At 44.1% G+C, this 24,292-nt stretch overlaps 1 protein-coding gene and 1 long non-coding RNA gene across 2 annotated transcripts in view; one reads left to right on the top strand and one right to left on the bottom strand.

Annotated features, from left to right (window-relative positions):
* LOC106735493 (uncharacterized) overlaps nt 1-5,102 on the top strand; it is a 9,792-nt gene extending 4,690 nt beyond the window's left edge. Inside the window, exons 2-3 of the long non-coding RNA XR_001370796.2 lie at nt 744-852; nt 4,809-5,102. This is a non-coding gene — a long non-coding RNA (uncharacterized LOC106735493). The remainder of the gene's footprint in view (nt 1-743; nt 853-4,808) is intronic.
* DBNDD2 (dysbindin domain containing 2) overlaps nt 1-24,292 on the bottom strand; it is a 48,463-nt gene that overhangs the window by 7,307 nt on the left and 16,864 nt on the right. The window lies entirely within an intron of this gene.

The following is a 24,292-nucleotide window of genomic DNA, read 5'->3' on the forward strand; positions in this document are numbered from 1 at the left end:
CACATCTGATGTGCCCCCCCCCCCCACCCGGCTCAAATCCCTCTGATGTTAGAATAAAATACAGGCGCTGAGATCTGAGCTGATCTTGAAAAACCTGAGTTCATCGGGCAGAGGAGGGGGAGGGCATGCGTGAAGGGGTGGGAGTGTGGGAGCTCACGACACCTTCAGGTGTCCCTGTCAGGGAACCAGCGCTCTGTGCAAACACCTCAGGCACTGCCTCTCCTATTACTGAAACATTAGGGTCTCTAAACAACCCTGCAAGGTAAGTACAGCAAGCAGCGTTCCCACTAGTTTACGAGCATGGAAACTAGTTGGGGGGTGGCAACAGTGGGTGGTTAAGAGCACAAGCCTTGTAGGCCAGACCCCCTTGGGCTGTAAACCTGCTGCTGCCTCTAGCCAGCTGGGTAACACTGCCTCTGATCTGATCTCCTTGCCTAGTTAATAGGATAATTCATCTCCACCTCTTATGAGGTCATTCATATGAAATGCTTAGTTCAGGAATTTGGGCACTGTGCAGATGCTCCATAAACATTGGCTGCTGGGAGTGTAAAGGGTTCTGAGGAAGGGAGGGAACTGACTCTTCCAGGAGCTTCCACAATTACAGGATATGAGCACCAGTCGTTCACACGTGACTAGAGCTTATTATGTGCCGTCACAATTATAAGTGCTTTACTTAGGTATGAATTCCGTTGATCCTCTTAACATCCTGTGAGGTAAGTAGTATTATTCTTTCCATTTTACAGATACAGAAACTGAGATACTGAGGCTGGAGAAACTTGCTTAAGGCACCAGAGCTCGTGAGTGATGGAGCTGGGATTTGACCCAGATAAGCTGCTTCCGGAGATGATGCTTGTAACTACTTATTTTAGCCTGTTGTAGTTTCATCTCTCAAGAAACATTGAGTCAGTTGGATTTTTTTTTTTTTTCTGTAGGGCTTATGTGCTTTCCAGAGAGACAGAGAGAAACAGAAAAAGTGAGGAATTACCCTCCAGAGGGAATGGCCATACCACAATCCTTTCTCCTCCATTTTCTTCTTGAGATTTTGGGCATGTACTCACATGTGCCCGGTGTGTTTTTTAAGCTACTAGGTCTGGGATTTGAACCACAGTCAGCCGTGTGGGAATTCAGCACTTTAACCACCATACCACCTGCTGGCCCCAGTCAGTTTGATTGTTATTTCTCACTGGTGCTTGAAGTTGATACTTGGTCCCATTTTCTAGCACAAAACAATGAAGCCAAGCCAGGAGCACAGAGGAGGAGAGCTAGGCTCCTGAAGCCACCACCCCCATTTCAGATTCACCTCTGGCCACAGGACTCCATGGGTAATTTTGAACTCAACGTGATGAAAGATCAGGAACCTGTATCCCTTCTCTTTTTCAGAGATTTGTCACAAAAAGAGGGGAAGGGGGAGGTATCCAGACTGAAAATAATTCAGGGGACTAAGTGGAAGGGTTTCACCCCAAAGGAAGACATGGGTTGCAAGCCAGGAGTAGGATGGCCAAAGGAGTTGAAAAGAGCACTGAAAAGGCAGCCGGCTTGAGACTTCTGGCTTTTATCTAGGCTGTAGAAAGTTGGGAAGAGCATCATTACCATAATAATAATTTCACAAAATATGGGGGTCATCTACAAAATCATAACTTTTGTGAACCCCATCAAGAGATGAAGTTGCAGAGCAGCTAATTAACCTGAATTCCACAAAAGAACTGGAGTCTCTTAAGAAGACATGGAATGGGGACCAGCAGTTAGCATAATGGCTATGTCGCTGGACTCCCATGTAGGCAACCACAGTTCGAGTCCTGGACCCAGTGGCTTAAACTCACATCGGGCACATGTGCGTGCGTGCCCAAGATCCCAAGAGGAAAATGGAGAAGGGATTGCGACATGGCCATCCCCCCTAGGAGGTGATTTCTTGCTTTCTGTCTCTCTGTCTCTCTCTGTCTTTCTGGCAAGTGCCCGCACTCTACAGCAAAAACCTCTCCAATTAAAAAAAAAGAAGAAGAAGACATGGAATGCAAGCACTAGCTCACTTGTGAAGCAGGAGCAAGATGAGGTCTACATTGCAAGTAAGGAGAGTTGAGCTGGGCGCCAGCAGGTGGCGTGGTGGTTAAGGGTGCTGGACTCCCACCCACATGGCTGATTGCAGTTTGAGTCCCAAACCTGGTGACTTGCTTTCTCATTTTCTCTCTCTCTCTCTCTTGCTCTCACTCTGTTCCTCTCTGGTCAAATTTTAAAAATAAATAATTAAATAAAGTTAAATTAAATAATTAAAAAAAAGAGTTGAGCTAAAATTTTCCTTGAAGGCTCATTGTGGCTAGCAGTAGAGTATAGAATTCACAGAGCCACAGGCATTCAACTAATCAATAATAATACCTGAGCCAACTTCAACTTCTGACAAGATTAACTCAACCCCCCCCCCACAGTGATGGCATAATAGAAGAGGAGACATGACAATTTCCAGGTGTAAATAATTTTCAAATCACTCCCTACTGTATACAGAAATCCATAAAAAAAAAAAAAAGCGCCCTATAGCAAAAAAAAAAAAAAAAAAAAAAAAAATATCCCAAAACTCTACTGTCAAGAGACGATGCAATCAGCAAGACCAGGTGCAAGACCTTGATAGAAAATTTAAGACAACTTAAATTATGTGAAAGGTCCTCATGAAAAATGTAGACAACGAATGAACAGAAGATGGTTTTTGGTTCTTTTTTTTTTTCTTTTTTGTAGAGGTTTTTGCCTTAGGGTGTGTAGGTTTGCCAGAGAGAGACAGTGAGTGGGAAAGTGAAAAATTCCTCCCCGGGGGGGATGGCCACTGGGCAATCCCTTCTCCTCTATTCTCCTCCCAGGATCTTGGGCAGGCATGCATACACATCCAGCATGAGTTTCAAGACACCAGGTTCAGGACTTGAAATGCGGCTGGTCCTGTGGGAGTCCAGCAGTGTAACCACTATGTCATCTACTGGCCCCAGAATGTGATTTTTAACAGAGAAATGGAGACTATTAAAAAGAGTCATAGGCAAGTGCTAAAAATGAAAAGGAAAAGACATACACACGCCTATAACAGAGGAATGCCTTTGACAGGCTTATCGGAAAGCTCAGCACAGCTGAGGAAACGATCAGTGAACCTGAAGATGGGTCAGCAGAGACTACTCAAGCTGAAACAGAAAGAAAAAGGAGTAAAAGAACGGAACAAAACATCTACGAGCTAACATATGAGTAATTCATAGTGCAGAAAAAGAGACAGATGGAAAAAATATACATCTATATATTTAGAAAGAGAGCACCAAGAAACTGACACGATCTGAAAAAGGTTAAATACCAATATGTAAACACACGCTACAAACACACACTGATATGCCATTTTCAAACTGTTGAAAACCGCAGATAAGAGCAAATGTTGAAGGCATCTAGAGAAAAGCAATAATGCACTGCCTACAGAGGAACAAAGATAAGAATTATAGCAGCTTTTTCATCACAAATTATGTGATCAGTGACATCCTTTTTTCTTTTTTTAAAGAGGTTTTTGCTATAGGGCATGTGTGCTCGCCAGAAAGAGAGAAAGAAAGCAAGAAATCACCCCCCAGGGGGGATGGCCACACCACAATCCCTTCTCCTCCATTCTCCTCTCAGGATTTTGGGCACACACACACATGCACCCAGTGTGAGTTTAAGCCACTGGACCCGGGACTCGAACTGCGGTCGACTACATGGGAGTCCAGTGACATAGCCATTACGCCAACTGCTGGTCCCTCATAGTGACATCTTTAAAATACTGAAAGAAAATAATTGTCAATCTGGAAGCCTATACCTAGCAAAATATCTTAAATATGAAGGAGATACAAATAGTTTTTCAGATAAACAACTGAAAACAACTCATTCCCAGTAGACAAACAGCATAAGAAATGGTACAGAAGTTCCGTAAGCAAAGGGAGTATGATATCATAGAGAAGCTTGGATCTACATTTAAAAATGAAGCTCTCTAGAAACAGATGGAATAAAGATGAATAGAAGAACTTTTTTGTTTTGTTGAGAGGTTATTTTTGTTTGTTTTCTGTTTGTTTTTTGCTATAGGGCACATGCGCTTGCTGGAGAGACAGAAAGTGACAAATCATCCCCTAGGGGGATAGCCACAGTGCAATTCATTCTCTTCCATTCTCCTCTTGGGATTTCGGGCATGCACACACATGCACCCAGCCTGAGTTTCAAGCTGCCAGGTCCGGGACTTGACCCATGGTCGATTGCATGGGAGTCTAGCAATGTAATCATTTTGCCATCTGCTGATCCCAGAAGGTTCTTTCACTCACCTTAAAAGGCAATTGCTTGTCTAAAGCAAAAGAGCAGCAATGTATCATGGGTTTATGGCATAGATAAAAGTAAAATGTATGGCATTAACAATAGTAAAAATGGTAACCAGCAGTTGGCACAATGGCTATGTTGCTGAACTCTCATGTAGTCGAACGCGGTTCAAGTCCCAGACCCAGTGGCTTAAACTCATGCCAGGCACACATGCATGTGTGCCCAAGATCCCAAGAGGAGAATGGAGGAGAAGGGATTGCGGCATGGCCATCCCCCCTGGGGGGTGATTTCTTGCTTTCTGTCTCTGTCTCTGTCTTTCTAGCGAGCGCACGTGCCCTATAGTCAAAAAAAAAAAAAAAAAAGTAAAAATGATGGGATGGAAGAATTGAAAATATGCTGTTAAAGGGTCCTAATGCTATATAAGAAGTGGCACAATATTATTTGAAGGTAATTAAAAATGTATATCATAAATTCAAGGACAACCCCTAATTTTTTTCTTTTCTTTTTTGCCTGAGGATACATGTCCTTGCCAGAGAGAGATATAAAAAGAGAAAGGAGACAAGTATGCTGAGCCTGAGTTCCTCACCTACAACGCAGACTCGGTGTGTGCCTGCTTCTGGGCCCATGTGTCACCTGCTGAGCACAGGGCTGAGGACCCAACACGACTGCAGACGCTCACGGTGTATGCTGCGCTACGAGTGATCATCTGTCTCAGTATGATGCAATAAATGTCATTGTCTACTTCCAGCACCCATGAGACTATAAATTTTACCTGACAAAACATCAACCCAAAGTAAGGAAAGAAAAAAAAGCACAGATGTGAAAATAGAAAATAAACAAGATGGAAGCTTTTATTTTCAATAAAAAGACAACCAATTAAAAGGCAGAAAATAGGGGGGCGGCAGGTGGCAGGGTGGTTAAAGGTGCTGAATTCCCACATGGCCGACTGTGGTTTGGATCCGGACCTGGCAGCTTGCTTTTTCGCTTTCCCTTTCTCTCTCTCTCTCTGTCTTTCTCTGGTCAAATTAAAAAATAACAATAACAAGTAGAATTAAATAAATAAATAATTATTTTAAAAAGAAAATAGTAGATTAGGAGAAAAGCAAGTGACAACAATATGCTGTCTACAAGATTCACTTTAAATATAAAGAAATAAATGAGTTAAAAGTAAATGGATGGAATAAGATCTACTATACAAACATAAATAAAGCAAGTTGAAGTGGTAATATTTTTTTTTTTTGAGAGGTTTTCGCTATAGGGCACGTGCGCTCGCCAGACAGACAGAGAGAGACATAGAGACAGAAAGCGAGAAATCACCCCCCAGGGGGGATGGTCACGCCGCAATCCCTTCTCCTCCATTTCTCCTCTTGGAATCTTAGGCACGCACGCACACGCGCCTGGTGTGAGTTTCAAGTCACGGGGTCCAGGACGCGAACCGCGGTCGACTACGTGGGAGTCCAGCAACATAGCCATTACGCTAACTGCTGGTTCCCTGAAGTGGTAATATTAATAGTGGTCAAAGTAGACTTCAGAGAAAGGACTACAGCAGTAAAACGGGAGGCTGACCTACATGGGAAGTTCTGGTTTCACATCCAGGGACCTCCCTGAGTGGCCTGGGCACACACTTGCAAGTCTATAATCCAGTGCTGGCTGAGGCTGGGGGTGGACCACAGTATCAGTACCTTGTTGGGCATACTATTTCTCTGTACTTGTCTCTCTTGCTCATGGAAGAAATAATAAATACACTTTTAAAAATCTGCATTTAAGAAAATGATTTACCGGGGACGAAGAGGGACATTAACCTCCTCAGCAGCTTTCTCCAACTCAGCCTGAGACATGCTGGTGGAGTTGCAAGGGCTCCTGGAAGCCTGCGGAGGAGGTGAGGAGCTCGAGCTACTGCCTTAAGACTGACCAGGGATGCTGGACCTCAAAGGCAAGGCCAAGTGGGATGCCTGGAATGAGCTGAAAGGGACTTCCAAGAAGATGCCATGAAAGCTTACGTCGACAAAGAAGAGCTCAAGGAAAAATATGGAATATGAGAGACTGGATTTGGCTGCCAGCCACACATTGAACCTAAACTGATGTATAATGCCTTGTTTTTCTAATACTGTGGATGATGTACAATAGTGAAAATAACCAACTAACCCCTTTCCTCAGGGCTGTTCGGGTTCTGGGTCTCACAGATTAGGGGCTGAGACAATTACTGGCTTTCCCTGAGTAGTTTTTACCAGAGATCAATTAAAATTACATTTGTTACTTTAAAAAAAAAAAAGAGGGACATTACATCACATAATGATAAAAGGTTAAGTTCACTGAGAAGACTCAACAATCCAGTGTGTACACACCTAATAAGAGCTTCAAAAATACACAAAGTAAAAGCCAACAGACCCTAAGTAAGAAACAGAAAAAGCTATATTACCTTCAGAGAATTTAGTATTTCTCTCTCAGTAATTAATAAAACAAGTAAATCAAAAAAGGAAGAATATGGAAAACCACAACACTATCACTAACTTGCCCTAATTGACACTTTCATAACACTTTACCCAATAACAGCAGAATAAACATTATTTTCAACTGCATATAAAACACTCAACAAGATAAATCATAGTCTGGGCCATATAAACAAACCTCAACAAATTTATAAGAATTCAAACCATATAAAATATGTTTCATGACCATAACAGAATTAAAATAGCAAAAAAAAAAAAAAAAGAAGCAGAAAGATATCTAAAAAATGAATTACCATATGACCCAGTAATTCCACTCCTTGATATTTGAACAACAGATAGGAAAACATTTGGTCAGAGGATACTTGGCACTGCCATGTTTATTGCAGCATTATTCACAATTGCTAAGACATGAAATTAACCTAACTGCCCAAGAACTGATGACTCGATTGAAAAATTGTGGCACATATACATTATGGAATATTATTCAGCAATAAAGAACAATGAGACCCTGTCATTTGATTCCAGTTGAATGAATATGGAAGATTTAATGCTATGCAAAGTAAGCCAGACTTTGAAAGACAAACACTGTATTTCCCCACTCAATATATATCAGGTGTCTGCACTCTTTGGCAGAAATCGAAAGGTCCAAAGATATGACAGTAGGGAAGATAAGTATAGATACCAGAGACTGTAAGGGAGGGAGTAGATGGTAGAGGGTGGGTAGGAGAGGCAAAGGGAAGAAACATTTAACAGATATAAGAATGTAAAGTTCTCTATTTTTTTAAAAAAGAATTAGTTATTTAATTTTATTTATTCATTCATTTATTTTAATTGGACCAGACACAGAGCAAGAGAGTGGGAAAGTGAGAAAGCAAGCTACCAGGTCTAGGACTCGAACCAAGGTCAGCCATATGGGAGTGTCCAGCGCCTTAACCACCATACCACCTGCTGATTCCAGTTCTCTATTAAAAGTGATGTACATGATAATATCCTCAATTTGATCGTCACATACTGCACGCAATCTTTCAAAAACCATATTGTGCTCTATTGAGAAGTGTGATGAACGAATATAAATAAGAAATCATTTATTAAAATGCCACCTCCCCCAATACTTGGAAGTAAATATAAGCAAAAGATGAAGATGAAGGGAAATTTGAAATAAATAAAGTTGAAATGAAGCACTCAGCCACCAAAACAGTTCCCAACGTTCCGTGCCTTCTGCTATTCATACCCTGTGCAGTCCTCTCCTAGGCTGTATCAAGTCACCACATGTGACCAATAGGACATGGCAGAAATGACAGTATATCATTTCCAAAATTCAGGTTACAAAAAAAAAATAATTTATTCCAAAAATTAAGGTTAAAAAAAAAAAAAAAAAAAAAAAAAAAGGATGGCAACATCTGTCTTGGGTGTGTACTCTCCCTGCTGCTTAAATCCCTGACCCTGGGAGAAGTAAGTTGCCGTGCTGTCCACAGCCCTCTAGAGAGGCTGACCTGGTAAGGAACGGAAGTGTCCAGCCAACACCCAGTGAAGACCAGAGGCCTGCCAGCAACCACACGAATGAGGATGGAAATAGTCACCAGGTCTTGTCGAACCCTGAGATGACTGCAGCTCTGGCAGTAGCTTGACTAAAACCTCCTAAGAGATGCTAAAGCATAATCACTCAGTTAAACTGCTCCTGAATTCCTGATTCTTGAGACAATAAATACTTCTCTGTTTTTTTAAAGAATTATTTTTTATTTAACTTTAATTATTGTTAATATTTTCCAGTTTTAAGTTGCTGGGTCTGGGACTCAAACCATGGTCAACTACGTCAGTTCAGTGACATAACAATTAAATCATCTGCTGGTCCCAATGTATTCCTTTTTTTAAAATTAAAAAAAAATCATTATAGATTCAAAAAAAGTTTCAAGAAATATACATATAGGTCCTGTGTATCCTCGTGTCTCCCCAGGTAACATCTTGCATACCTACAGTGTATTATCGTGTGGCTTCATGTAACCACCAGCCCAATCAAGAGAGAGAATGGTTCTGCCTCCCTCATGCTGTTTAGAGCCATACCCACCCTTTTTCCTCCTACACTCAACCCCTGGCAACCCCATCCCATCTCTGAACTTTTGTCATTTCAGCACTGTTACGTAAATGGAATCATGCAGTATGTAATGTAACCTTTCAAAGTTGGCTTTTCTTGGGACCAGCAGTTAGTATAATGGCTCTGTTGCTGAACTCCCATGTAGTCGACCGCTGTTAGAGTCCTGGACCCGGTGGTTTAAACTCACGCTGGGCATGTGTGCATGTATGTCCAAGATCCAGAGAGGAGAATGAAGAAGAAAGGATTGTGGTGGCCATCCTCCTGAGGGATGATTTCTCACTTTCTGTCTCTCAGTCTCTGTCTGGCGAGCACATGCTCCCTATAGCAAAAATCTCTCAAAAAAAGGGGGTGGGGGAAATACATTGTTGATATATGCAACAATCTGGATCTTGAGAGCATTATGATGAGTGAAAAAAAAAACAATCTCAAAAGGTCAAATACTGCATGATTCCATTTACGTAACAGTCTTGAAATGACACAATTACATAGATAGAGAACAAATTGGTGGGTTCTAGGGATTAAGAGTGGGATGGGGTGGACAGCACAAGGGAGAGCTTTTTGGTGACAGAACACAAACAAGTGCGTGTAAAACTGGCAAAATCGGAATCGGGTCTGTGCATTGCACTAATGTCAATCCCTGGCCTTGATATTGCACTACGGTTTTGTAAGGTGTCACTGTTGGAAGAAAGCATGCTAACACAGTCCCTTGGTTACTGCTATCTGCAGCAGCTAGAATGAAAGTGAGAGTGCTGCCCAGAGTCTCCAGCGGTGCCCGACATGGTTTCTACGACACAGGAAACAGAACAGGCTGAAGGAGACTGCGACTCACTGATGGAGCCTGCAAACGCTTTCTTGTCTGTCTCAATTTTGGAAAAAAGCTGATTGCAGTTTGCTTTCATATGTAGAGGATCCCAGTTTATATTTACTGCTGCCCCAGGGTTATCTGAATTCACCAGCTTAGTCTTGGTTAGAAAGGATTTGATCTTGATGCAGGTCTCAAGTGTAATCATGCATGACACTGACGATATTATGATAATACAGAAAACTGAGGAGCAGGCCAGAACTGAATGCAGTAGTGACACACATGACCCAGCAAAGGTCCAAGGGCCTGCTCAAACTCTGAAATACTGAAGAGTAATGGAGACAGAAGCTACCTGGGATTTTCCACAAGAGACTGAAAGTGAACCTTTGTCACTACCCACACCAAGGACCAACAAAAAGCCCAGCATCTGGATCATTCACTGGATTGGGAGAATGCCCATTCCACATCTGGGAATATAGCTAGCGCCTGTCTGTAAGACTACCAGAAAAAGTGCTGTGTTTGAGTGGGGACCTGAACACAAGCAGGCCTATCTGAATTACAGAAGGCAGTAGCCCAGAGGATCCTCACTTAGACATGAATTTGGAGGTGACTGCCACTCCCACTAAAGCAGATTGGGATTTGTGGCAAAAGCCCCTGAGCGCCCCCCTGTGGCGACCATTGGTATTTTGAACCAGAAAACTTCCAAAAGCAGCTGCCTGGGACACACAGCTTGAGAGCCAATTACTAACTTGCTCCTGGGTGTTAATTGAGACTGCCTCCATGACTAAGGGAAGCTGAGCTATCCATAATGCCTATATTTTTTAAGAGAGATATTTTTGCTACAGGGCACGTGTGCTCGCCAGAGAGACAGTGAGACAGAAAGCGAGAAATCACCCCCAGGAGTAATGGCCATGCCACAATCCCATCTCTTCCATCTTCCTCTCAGGATTTTGAGTACTCATGCACATATGCTTGGTGTGAGTTTTATGACACCGGGTCTGGGACTCAAACTGCGGTCGACTACATGAGAGTCCAGTGATGTAACCATTACTACACCTGCTGGTCCCTCCATAATGCCCTGAGTGATGTCAGAGAGACACTTTAATAAGGAAGGCGACACCTGGGAAAGTTCCAAAGTAAAATGGAAATGGCATATACAGGAACATGCTGGGAGGTACCCATTGTATCCACGAGCAGCTAGCCTCTTCTAGAATGATCTGAGGAGCTGCTGGAACCTACTGGCACATAGGCTGGCCTACAGACAGCTCTGGACTGACCAAGGAGCTGCTTGTGGAGGACCTAAGGAAGAGGGAGTAGGGAAGGATGCGGGTGTGACTGTAGGTGTCTTCCTACTTTCTCTTTTCCAGCGGATGCTGTGGTCTCAGCACCAGGGATGCAACTGCGGGTACCCAAAGCAGGGATGATCCCTAATAAAAAACCCGTAACTACACCTTTATTCTTATTTTATTTTATTTTTTTGAGAGATTTTCACTGTAGGGCGCGTGCGCTCGCCAGACAGACAGAGAGAGACAGAGAGACAGAAAGCGAGAAATCACCCCCCAGGGGGGATGGTCACGCCGCAATCCCTTCTCCTCCATTCTCCTCTCGGGATCTTGGGCACGCACGCACACGCGCCCGGCGTGAGTTTTAAGCCACCGGGTCCGGGACACGAACCGCGGTCGACTACGTGGGAGTCCAGCGACATAGCCAGTACGCTAACTGCTGGTTCCCTGCACCTTTATTCTTAAAGGCCTAATAAGGTGGATTTTGCCTTTGTCTCAGCTGGCAAAGTTAGGGTTCCCAGTAAATGCCATTTTGTTGCCTAGAGGTCAGGCTAGCCTGCTGGTCTATACCTAGGTAACCCATACAAACGGGAGTGGGCTGAGGGAAGCACTGGCTAGACCAGTATTGCTACCAGCAATCAGGACCAGCACAACAGCCAAACCTAATGTCCCTTCCTAAGGTAAAAAAAAAAAAAGTGTGGGTAAAAACAAAAGACAAATGGAGAGAAGGGAAGGTAATACCTGAGGCCAAGAAGGAAGAGTAGGGGGTATGCCACGAGGGAAAGCCAACATGTATTAACACCCTGGGAAGGTTCAGAGCAAAAAAAAATTATTTCTTAGTACCATTATACCAGATGCCAGAAGGGTGAAGTTACATGTTGGCCGAAACTACCCTGCTCCTGGGACCTGACAGGGTTGACAGGCAGCCTTCAAGCCTCAGCAACTTCTCTCTGGGAGACATTCATACACTGGTGGTGAACTGGACCAAACGTTAATACTGAAAGGAAACACTAGCACTAGGCTAGTATCTTTTGACTTAGTTTTCAGGCTCCAAGTACTTCAGAGGTTATCGTTTGGGGAGACATTTCCAAGAACTATTTCCTACTGGGACTTTAAACCACATGGTGTGTGGCTCCCAGCGGATGGATCACTGAGTAGTTGCAGACCTTGATGATCAGATGCTTGGAAAGGTCCCTGGTTATAAAGATGAACGTGGTGGCAGTGTGCCCAGCGTGCCACAGTGAGCTCCACGTGTGTGTCACTCTGATTTTTGTGGATGGAGAGGTATTAAGAAAAATAGTGGGAAACAATGGATTCCAGGTGGAATTAATGCAGTGGGCATCACTTGGTGGATCCAAACCCCCCTGGGAATGGCTCACGCCGAAGGCAGGAAGGTGGTGGGAGGCCTTACGGCACACTTACATTCACCTACACCCAAGTGTGACCTCCACTCATCTAACCCTACTCTAGGCCACACAACATTTGGGGCACAAAACGTGTATCCCTACTGTACTCAAGCTGTCGTACACAGTGGAACAACATGCATAGTGGACTCAACAGCACAGAAAAAGGGAGACAGGTGCAGGTCTAGGTATGTGGGGACAAGCTGAATTTGCTTTTAATGAAGAGCAGCATTAGAGGGAAAGGATTTATGAACTAGAATAGACAGATTAAAGGGAGTTCTCTTCCAGGAAGAGGGCAAAGGATGGGAGTCAGCCTAGCAAGATAATGAAGCTTTAGCAAAATGGGTCAGGCAGACTGAATGAGAAACACTGGATAATGCTAAAATCCAGCTTCGGGAAAGGGCCTGTACCCAGACCGACAGAGCCTCTCCGTTGTTTCAGTACCACGGGAGCTAAAGCGGCCGTGGCACAATGGCTTCGATCTTGGCTGCTGGGGCTCAAGGAGCACATCAGAGGGGCTCTCATGGTCCTCCAACCTTAAGGGAGTTCTCTGGAAACGCTTGCAATTTACACTGCAGTACTCTGCCCTCGCTGCTAGCGCAGAACCAATTAGAAAATGTGGTAGAGGGGGCTTTGTCCCCAGTTATCTTGGAATCCAGATATGGGTAACCGAGTCATGGTCAATTGTAATGACACCTGTCTTTAGGAACATGTGGAATAGGGGACAGCACGCAGTGTAGTGGTTGGGGCACTGGATTCCCACATGGCTGACCACTGTTCGAGTTCTGGACCTGGTGGCTTGCTTTTTCACTTTCTCTCACTCTTTTCCTGTCTCTCTCTCATCACAACACGTGCCCTATAGCAAATTTTAAAAAGTAATAATAAATTTTAAGAAATGATAATATGTGGAATAAGGGCAAGGGTAATTTTGTTGGGAAAGTGAAGTGAAGACCTCTGTAATGAAACTGAATTCTACCTTGATCACGCTGCAGTATGATGTAATACAGGTATTGTTGGCAAGATTCACCTCCCTCACACAAACAGTCTTATGATAATACTGATATTGAGGATCAGGTGTACTAGGAAACTGAATTAAAGCCTCCTCGGGATGTAACACCTACGAAAAATGGCTGGCCTGAGGAGGAGCTGGATCTAGCTAAGCAAGAGCTCCTTTCTGTGTTGACTAGACCTGCACAAGTTTATCACATGGTGCAGATTACACCGTACAGAGGGAGAGAAAGAATATCAAATTAGCACAAGAATATGAAAATGTTTGTAATGGTTTTATAGGAAGTTAGTTGTTTCTTAAATCTATCCCTACCTTACACTGGCTTCTTTAAGTTTTAGGCATATTCATGTTGGTACTATTGCCATATCTGTTCTATAAACTCTACAATAAAAGTAAATGCTCTGGGCCCGTGGAATGCTGGTTAAGGTGACTAGATCTCACCCAACCGACTACACGGCTCAAGTCCTGGACCAGGAAGCTTGAGAAACATGCCAGGTGCATGTGCGTGTACACCTAAAATCCCAAAAAGGGAAGAAACGGAGAAGGGATTGTGGCACGACTGTTCCTCATGGGAATTTTTCCCCACTTCCTCTCTCTGGCAAGTGCATGTACCCTCTGACAACATGTTTTTAAGTTTTTTTTTAAAAAGTAAATGTTCTGATTGTTTTGCTCCCAGGTGGTGCAGAAGTTAACGAGGCTGGATTCCGTGGTTGAAGTCCTGACCTAATGACTTGAAAAACACGCTGGGTGGGTGTGCATGCATCCCCAAAATTCCAAGAGGAGGATGGAGGGATTGAGGCCTGGATTTCTTACTTTCCTTCTCTCTCTCAGGCAGCTGTATACACCCTATAGCAAAGAAAAACAAGCAAACAAAAAAACCAGAAACTAACAGAAGGCCTGTGGCCTGTGGTTATAGATGTTATTTTTGTTCATGGTTCCTGGTTCATAAACAATTGGCCTTTGTCCTTGGTTCCTGATGCTCCCAAAGCAGGCTATAGAAACGAAAATTATATTCTAATCTTTCCTTGCCTTTTTATCTTGGAACCAGTCATAAAGAAATTAAGACCTGAATTTTAGAAGGGGTCTTGCCCCATAAACTGGAGGAAGGACTGCTACACAGAGGCCAAGAAGATTCTGGACGGGCCTTACTGGGTTGGTTTCCCCACCTAGTCTACTAGCTTTGGACCATCCCCTTTTTGTCTAATCACATTTCTACATGGTTGTCCATGCTTCAAGCCTGCCTATGCAATGCAATTTCCAGAAGAGCTCAGAGCGACAGGCAACTAGAAGCTCTTGGATAGCAAGGTTCCTGGAGGGTAAATGTCCAGAGAGGACAAGGAAGCTCTCTGGGAAATGGTATACACACACGAGTTGAGTAGCTATCCAGCCTTTAAAATGAAGAAACTGCACATTATCTAACCACAAATGAACCCTGAAGATATATGCTCAGTGAAATAAGCCAGTCACAAAAAGACAAACACTGTATGATGCACTTACATGAGGTTCCTAGACTAGTCAAGGTCAAAAACTTCCCACGTGCCTTTTCCTGCGCATCCTCATCTGTGTCCTTTGAGATATCCTTTACAATCAAGGCTAAACATGAACATTTCCCTGAGTTCTGAGAGCCACTCAGGCAAATTCATCCAACCCACAGAGCGGAGGGGAATATGAGATCCCCAACTCATAGCCAGTCAGAAGTTCCAGAGGACCAGACTTGCGATGGTGAATGTAGTGGGGGGCAACCTTGTGGACTAAGACTTCAACATGTGGGATCTGACACTATCTCCTGATAGAAAGCATTAGAATTGAATTGGTGGGGCGGCAGGTGGTATAATGTGAAGGCACCAGACTCCCACATGACCAACTGTGGTTCAAGTCCCGGACCTGGCAACTTGAAATTCATGCTAGGAACATGTGTGTGCATGCCCAAAATCCCAGGAGGAGAATGGAGGAGAAAGGACTGCAGAGTGACCATCATCCCTGTGGGGTGATTTTTCACTTTCCCTTTTTTACTGTCTCTCTCCAGGGAGCATATGCCCTATGGGGAAAAAAAAAAAAACTTAAAAAAAAAAAAGATAAAAAACTGAATTCCAATAGAGGACACCCAGCTGGTGTCCACTGCAGAACTGATTGCTTAGAGTGTTAGAGAAAGTGTTTTTTTCAAAGAATACAGACAGATGGCAAGTATGAAAACACACTTACTGTTTTTAATTATTTAATTTTAGCTATTATTATTTTTAAATACTTATTTTATTTAACTTAATTTATTTATCTATTTATCTTAATTTGCTCTCGGGCACTCACACACACCAGAGAGAGAGAAGGAAAGTGAGAAAGCAAGTCACCAGGTCTGGGACTCAAACCGTGATCAGCCATAAGGGAGTCTAGCACCTTAACTACCACGCCACCTGCTGGCCCCCATGCTTAACATTATTAATCACTAGGGAAATGCAAATTAACAGTACAGGTCCTATGTGATGCAACTACACACTGACTAGGATGGCAAAAAGCCCTAACAACCTACCAATATGAGGATGTAGAGTAAGTAGACCTCTCATACATCGCTGGTGGGAATACAAAATTGTACAGTCACTTCGAAAAACTCTTTGGCAGCTTCTAATAAAATTAAAAATATATATCATACAATCTATTGATAGTAGCCCCAGTCTTTTTCTTGTTTTTTTTTTTTTCTTTAAGAGGTTTTTGCCATAGGGTGCATGCGTTTGCCAGAGAGAGAGAGAGAGACAGAGACGACGAGAGGGAAAGTGAGAAATCACCCCCCAAGGGGGGATGGCAACACCACAATCCCTTCTCCTCCATGCTTCTCCTGGGATCTTGGGCATGTATGTACACGCATCCAGCATAGTTTTCAGGCTATGGGGCCTGGGACTTGCACTGTGGTCGGCCATGTGGGAGTCCAGCGATGTAACCACTATGCCATCTGCTGGCCCAGTAATCCCAGTCTTAGGTATGTACTCAGGTGAAAGTAAAAACCTGTATTCCCAAAAAAACCTGTCCACAGATGTGTTTAGTGACTTTATTGATCATCACTAAAATGATTTATAGAGTGAAACACTACTCAACAATGAAAAAAGGCAAAGCACTGACACGACATGTGCAAACCTCAAGCAAAAGGAATTCAGATTCAAAAGGCTACATACTGTACGATTCTATTTATGATGCTCTGAAAAAGGCAAAGCTCTAGGAACTAAAAAGTTGGGTGTTGCCAGGGTGAGCGTGGGAGGTTTGGTTAACTACAAAGAGGTGGCCTGGGATAACTCAGGGCAGTTACGAAACCATTTGGGATATCGGTTGTGCTGGTTATAAAGGGTACGCATTTGTCAAAACGTACAGACCTGTACGGTAAGAAGGGCGGCTGTACTGTGTGTAAAATATCCTGATAAACCTGACTAAAGCGCAAACTATGAGAGGGAACAAAACAAAACATGACTTTTGTCGCACCCATTCGGATGGCTACTATCAGAGCAGAAAAAGAAAGAAAAAAGGGCAAGCATCAGAGAAGACGTAGAGAAACTGGAATCCTTGTGTCTGCTGGTGGGAATATAAATGGTACAGCCACTGTGGAGACAGTGTGGTGGTTCCTTAAAAAACTAAAAATAGAATTAACATAGCATCCAGTAATTGCATTTCTGGGTCTTTATCCACAAGAATTGAAAGTAGTGTCAGCAAGAAAGATTTGTACCTCCAAATTCACAGCGGCATTATTCACGACAGTTAAAAGGTAGAAACAAGCCAAGAACCCATCGGCAGATGAAGGGATAAACAAAATGCAGCACACATACAGCAGAGCACTCATACAGCCTTTAAGAAGGAGATGCTGGGACCAGCAGTTAGCATAATGGCTATGTCGCTGGACTCCCACGTAGTCGACCACTGTTCGAGTCCCGGACCCAGTGGCTTAAACTCACGCCAGGCGCGTGTGCGTGCATGCCCAAGATCCTGAGAGGAGAATGGAGGAGAAGGGATTGTGGCATGGCCATCCCCCCTGGGGGGTGATTTCTCGCTTTCTGTCTCTCTGTCTCTCTCTGTCTGGCGAGCGCACGCGTCCTATAGCAAAAACCTCTCAAAAAAAAGAAGGAGATGCTGGGGACCAGCAGTTGGCATAATGACTATGTCGCTGGACTCCCATGTAGTTGATCACAGTTCGAGTCCTGGATCCGGTGGCTTAAACTCACGTTGGGTGAATATGTGTACGTGCCCAGGATCCTGAGAGGAGAATGGAGGAGAAGGGATTGTGGCGTGGCCACCCCCCTGGGGGCTAATTTCTCGCTTTCTGACTCTCTTTCTCTCTCTGTACTTCTGGTGAGCGCGTGCGCCCTACAACAAAAACCTCTCCAAAGAGAAAAAAAAAGGAGATTCTGCACTTCTGATAGCACAGATGAACCCTGGAGACATAACACTACATGAAACACGCCAATCACAAAAAAGACAAATACTGTATGATTCCACTTACAGGACGGTGCTAGAGTAGTCAGGATTCTTAGAATCACCTAGAAAGCAGAAGGGTGGTGGCCCAGGGCTGGGCTGAAGCGGGGATGAACAGTTATTACTGAAATGGTACAGGGTTCCAGTTTTACAAGTTCTGAGATAGGTGGTGGTAACAATGAGAATGCACTCAATGCCAATAAAGTTTAAAGTAGTTAAAATGGTAAATTTTATGTGATGTTTATTTAACCACAATTGAAAACAGAAAGAGAGATGTCTCATTCAAGAGTCTTGGAGCGAGCCAAGAGGTCTGCCAGCTGTGTGTCATCTCTCTCCCGCGGGTGCTAGGCTTTCCTGTGCAGAAGGGAGGATGAGACGAGACGGAATACGGAAAACTGCTCCGTGCGCCACTGCTGGTGCACAGTGTGGTTATGGAAACTCCGTGTTCCCTTGAGGATGAACTGCTTAGGTGGGTGCAGCTCCAGAAGAGCGGGGTAAAAATATAGACTAGGTGCACACACTTTAGAAGACAGTTTGGTGGGATGTTTTTATAAAACTAAATATAGGATCCAGCAATCCTACTCTTTACTATTTATTCAAAGGAACTGAAAAATTGTCCACAAACGACCCAACACAGAGATGCTTATAGCAGCTTTATTCATAATTGCCAAAACTTGGAAACAATCAAGATGTCCCACAATATGGGAGCAGCAGTTGGCATAATGGCTATGTCGCTGGATTCTCACGTAGTTGAGTGCAGTTCGAGTCCTGGATCTGGTAGCTTAAACTCATGCCGGGCGCGTGTGCATGCGTGCCCAAGATCCTGAGAGGAGAATGGAGAAGGGACTGCAGCGTGGCCATCCCCCATGGGGAGTGATTTCTCACTTTCTGTTTCTCTGTCTCTCTCTGTCTTTCTGGTGAGCACAAGCACCCTAGAGCAAAAACCTCTCAAAAAAAAAAAAATGTCCCACGATAGGTGAATGGTATAAATGGACAGTGCTATGTCCAGGTGATAGGCTATGATCAGAGCTGAAAAGGAATGAGTTATTGGGCTGATTTCCTTGAGCAATGGTTAATGCACTGCTCAAGAGAAGCTAGATCCCACATGGCAACCGCAGTTCAAATCCCTGGCCTGGTCAGCCTGAAACACGCCAGACATGCACACAAGAGCCCAGAGCCCAGGATCCCAGGGCCAGAGGACTGGAGGAAGGGGATCATGATGTGACCAGACCCTGCGGGGGGTGCTCCTTTCCCTCTCGCACTCTCACATGTGTGCATACATGCTCCATCATGAATAAGGAAAGATGTTTTTAAAAATTGAAAATAATAGGGCCAGCAGATGTTGTGGTGTTAAGGATGCTGGACTCCCACATAGCTGACTGAGGTTTGAATCCTGGACCTGGCAGCTTGCTTTCTCAGTTTCTCTCTCACTCTCTCTCTGTCTCTCTTGCTCTCTCTCTCTCTCTTGCTCTGTCCCTCTCTGGTCAAATTAAAATAAATGAATAAAATTAAATAAAATAAATGTTTTAAAATGGAAATAAGCTATCAAGCCATGAGAAGACATGGAGGAAACTTAAATACATATTACCGAGCGGAAGGAATGAATGTGGAAGATGCACACAGTATGACTGCGAGCACAGCTGACCCTGGAGGTGTGAGATGTGTAGGTCCATTACATGCAGATTTCTTTCAACAAATATGCTGCACAATATAGTAAAGTGTTGTAAATGTATTTTCTTTCCCTTATGATTTTATACTTTATTTTCTCTCTTACTTTATTATAAGAAGAAAGTATAAAATACATGTGCAAAATCTATGTCAATCAACTTTATACTATGTCATCAATGGCAGGCTATTAGGAGTTAAATTTTAGGGGACTCAAAAATTATACACAGGGGCCAGCAGGTGGCATGGTGGTTAGGGCACTGGGCTCTCACATGGCTGACAGAGGTTCAAATCCCAGACCTGGCAGCTTGCTTTCTCACTTTGTGTGTGTGTGTGTGTGTGTGTTTCTCTCTGGTGGGCACATATGCCCTGTAGCAAATTTTTAAATAATAACAATAATAAATAAAATTTAATAAATAATCTTTAAAAAAAGTTATATGCTATTTGCAATCATGCAGTGGATCAATGCCCCTAATCTCAATGTTGTTCAAGGGTCAACTATAAATGACATTCTGGTAAAGGTAAAGCTATGGAGACAGTAAAAAACTCCATGGTTAGGGAGGAAAAAGGGGTTAACAGGTGGGGTACAGAGGACTTTCAGAGCAGTGAAAGAACTGTATGTTACTATAATGGTGGATACATGTCATTACAAATGTGTCCAGATCCACAGAATGCACAGCACTATGAGTGAACCCTAATTTAACTATGGATCTGGGCTGTGATAACGTGTCAATGCAGGCTTATCTGTTGTACCGAATGTACCACTCTGGTCAGGCATGTTGATAGGGAGGCTACGCAGGGGCAGTGGATACATGGGAAGGGAAATCTCTCTACATTCTGCTCAATTTTGCTGGGAACCTAAAGTGCTCTAAAAAAAAACAATTTAAAAATAATAACATAAGTTATTTTGTTTTGTTTACAAAGTATGGACTAGAAGCAAATGGTAGAGGCAGACCAAGCTCCCAGCACAAAATCGAGCCACCTCACCTCAGCTGACAGCCCTTCCAGGCTCTCTGGACCCTAAGAACAAACCCTGAGCTCCTCGGCCCGGGTTCCAAGTGCTCAGTAACCTTAAGTTTGCTCACTCCTCCATTTTCAGCACCCCCTCCCCGCCCCCACTCCTGACCCCTACTTTCTCCTGCAGCACACCATGCAGAATTTCACTCCACACCTGTGTGCTCCAAATTCTCTTTTGAGAATGTCCTGCCAATCTCACACCCTTGGCCTGGCCAACTTCTATTCATCCTTCATTCCTCGTCAGCAGCTCTGGGTTTTTTTCCTTATGTTTAGTTAGTTATTTCTCCTGTGTGAGAGAGAAAAACAGAGCTGGGAACAGAGGCCGCCCTCACAGGGTCTTGTACCATGTTCCACTTCTGGTCTCGGCTGGCCAGATGACACGCCCAGAGAAGTGCTCAGAGAAGTCCCAGGATACAAACCCAGGACCTTCATGTGAGCCCAGTTGCATTGCCCTGCACCCTCACCTGGTCCCTCCTTCTCACCATCTCTGAGAGGATTCCCTGAGGACTCCAGGCTGAGTTTGAAGCTCACTGTGTGTTCCCACAGCCTTCTGGATTACCCTTATGACAGGGTGTAAATAGATCATGCTACTTGTTTCATTTTTCTAAAAACACTTACTGGGCACCTACGACCCACCAGGTACTTTTCTAGGCTCTGGAGGTTGGCCAGTGAACAAAACAAACAAAACCGCCTGCCCTCAGGGAGGCTGCATTCTGGAGGCACGTCTCCCCTTGGCCTGTGAACTCAAAGGGAGGCACGCTTTGCCTGTAATTCCAGTTTTATGAAGTGGATTCTGCTGTCCTGTGGCTGTTCTGGGGCCCTGCTACCTAAAGAGCTCTCAGGGTCAGAGTCATCTACACCTGCCACTCAGCCCCCAGGCCCCAAGATCTAGGGACCCATTGTGTGCTGAGTGCTGAGGACATGTCAGGCACATGTGCACGTGTGCCCAAAATCCTGAGAGGAAAATGAAGAAGGGACTGTGGCATGGCCATCCCTGCTGGGGGGTGATTTCTCACTTTCTGCCTCTCTGTCTCTCCGGTGAGCACACATGCCCTATAGCAAAATTCTCTCTCTCTAAAAAAAAAACAAACAAACAAACAAAAACTGAAATTGGGCTAACAAGGAGAGGGAGGCCAGAGCAGGCAAAGAGGCCAAGGCGTACCGAGGTGCACAGGAGAGGGCGTGTCCACCATGTCTCTTGTCTCAAATCGCCCTTCTTCTCTTAGCCAGTTTAAATCACGAAATCCTGCCCTCTCACACACACGTGTGTGTACCTGCCAGAGCTGTCCCACAGTCTAGGCTGGGCTTACTGTCCACCCCCAAGGCAGAGCCAGGCACACCCTGTGTGTGCACACCCCTCCCCTGGAACCAGCATGGGGTGGTGGGGGGTCCCATGTCTGTGTGGGTATCAGACTGGCCTACTGAATGGGGGTGATGCCCCCAAGAAGCTACTTTTCACAAGCCCTTCAGACTATGCGAAGGCAGCTAACCAGGCCCCAGAGCTTCAGAGCAGCCAGTGTCCTTCAAAGACCGCCATGACCTGTTCCTAACCCACCACAACTCCCTGTCCACCCTCACCCACCGCCACGACTTTCCCCTTCCCTCCCTTCCTTTACGTATCTCTGTAGATTTCATCTTGTTGGGGAGTCTTTCCCAGATCATGCTTTTTATTTTTCAATAAATAATTATTTTATTTATTGTTTATTTATTTTAATTTGACCAGAGAGGGACAGAGAGAATGAGAGAGTGAGAGAGAAGGAAAGTGAGAAAGCAAGCTGCCAGGTCCAGGACTTGAACCATGGTCGGCCATGTGGGAGTCCAGCACCCTTAACCACCACACTACCTGTCAGCCCCAGACCATGCTTTTTAATATAGTCGACCATCTATCTCTATCTTCCCTACCCTCTTTTTTTTTCTTTTTTTTTTTTTAAGAGATATTTTGCTATAGGGCCCATGCACTCTCTAGAGAGACAGAAAGTGAGAAATCATCCCCCTGACCACGCCGCAATCCCTTCTCCTCCCGACTCCTCTTAGGATTTTGGGCATGCATGCACGCACATGCGCCCCATGTGAGTTTTAAGCTGCTGGGTCTGGGACTTGACCAGCAGTTCACTACATGGGAGTCCAGCAAAGTATCCATTACTCCATCTGTTGGCTCCCTCTGTACCCTCTTTGCCTGTTACTTTTCCCAAGCACTTGTTTCCATCTGACAGACCAGTGTGTGCTGGAGCTGACTCAGGTGGCTCACAAGCCTACTGACACACTTTTAGGAACTCACAGGCTACTAGTTAAGCACAGCCATTGTTAAAAATGAAATTAGGGGCTAGGAGGTAGCGTGGTGGTTAAAGGCGCTGGATTCCCACATGGTCAACAGTGGTTCGAGTCTTGGACCTGGCAGCTTGCTTTGTCACTTTTCCTTTCTCTCTCTCTCTCTCTCTGGTCAAATTTTTAAAAATAATAATAATAATAACAAATGGAATTAAATAAATAAATCTTCTTTATTTTTCTTAAATGAGGGGCCAGCAGGTGGTGTGGTAGATAGGGCACTGGACTCCCACATGGCCAACTGCAGTTTGAGTCCCGGACCTGGTGGCTTGCTTTCCCATTTTCCCTCCCTCCTTTTCACTCTGTCCCTCTCTGGTCAAACTAAAATAAATAAATAAAGCTAAATAATTCTTTTTAAAAAATGAAATGATGAGAGCTTACAATTAAATAAAGGGTATTAAAAACACAAGTGAGGGACCAGCAGTTAGCGTAATGGCTATGTCGCTGGACTCCCATGTAGTTGACTGCGGTTCGAGTCCTGGACCCGGTGGGTTAAATTCACGTCGGGCACGTGTGCGTGCATGCCCAAGATCCCGAGAGGAGAATGGAGGAGAAGGGATTGCGGCATGGCCATCCCCTCTGGGGGGTGATTTCTCACTTTCTGCCTCTCTGTCTCTCCGGTGAGCACACATGCCCTATAGCAAAAACCTCTCAAAAAAAAAAAAAAAAAAACACAGGTGAAAAATGTTCAAACTCATCACTTTCCATTTTTTAACTCCCTTTCATGATTATGTTCTTGAAATTCCTATCATCTGTATATCTGTACAGTAGCAATATATAATATAAATACTCATTTCTACCCAAACCCAAGTGCAGTGACATCAATTGGCAGCTTGAAGTCAACTGTGGGGGCAGTTTTTACTACCACGAAATAAGTAAATGTGGCAAATTGGGTTTTAATTTATTGTTTCGTTGACTGTCTAGACCCGGGGTTGGCCATGGTCAAATCCAGCACACTGGTGTTTTTGTGTTTTTTAACTTTCCAGAGGGCCTGGGCACTCTGAGAGAGTGAGAGAGGGAACCCTCATGGGGTATCCCCCATGGGGCATAATCATACCATAATCCCTTCTTCATTTCTCCTTCCTTTTGGGATTTTGAGTATACACGCAGAGGTGCCCAGTGTGTTTCTCAAGCCACTGGGTCTGGGACTTGAAACGTGATACAGTCAGCCATGAGGGATCCAACCACTTTAACCACCAGCCTCTGGCTGGCCCCACTAGTTATTTTTGTCAATCAAAATCCATGGTACACAGTCATGCTCATTCATCTACATGCTATCTGCAGCTGCTGTCACTCCACAGCAGCGGAGCCGAGAGGAGTTATAACCATATTCCCTGCAAAGCCGAATTTATTTACTATCTGGTCATTCACAGTGATATTTGCTGATCTCTGGTCTAATCTTAAGAAAATAATAGAGAAGATGTTAATAATGTAAATTAAATGTAAACAGATGTGATGTCTCCAGCTGTTACACTGTAAATAGCAAAAAAAAAAAAAAAAAAAAACT

The sequence above is a fragment of the Tupaia chinensis genome, unplaced genomic scaffold, assembly GCF_000334495.1.
Source record: "Tupaia chinensis unplaced genomic scaffold, TupChi_1.0 Scaffold000411_1, whole genome shotgun sequence".
Lineage (NCBI taxonomy): Eukaryota > Metazoa > Chordata > Mammalia > Scandentia > Tupaiidae > Tupaia > Tupaia belangeri.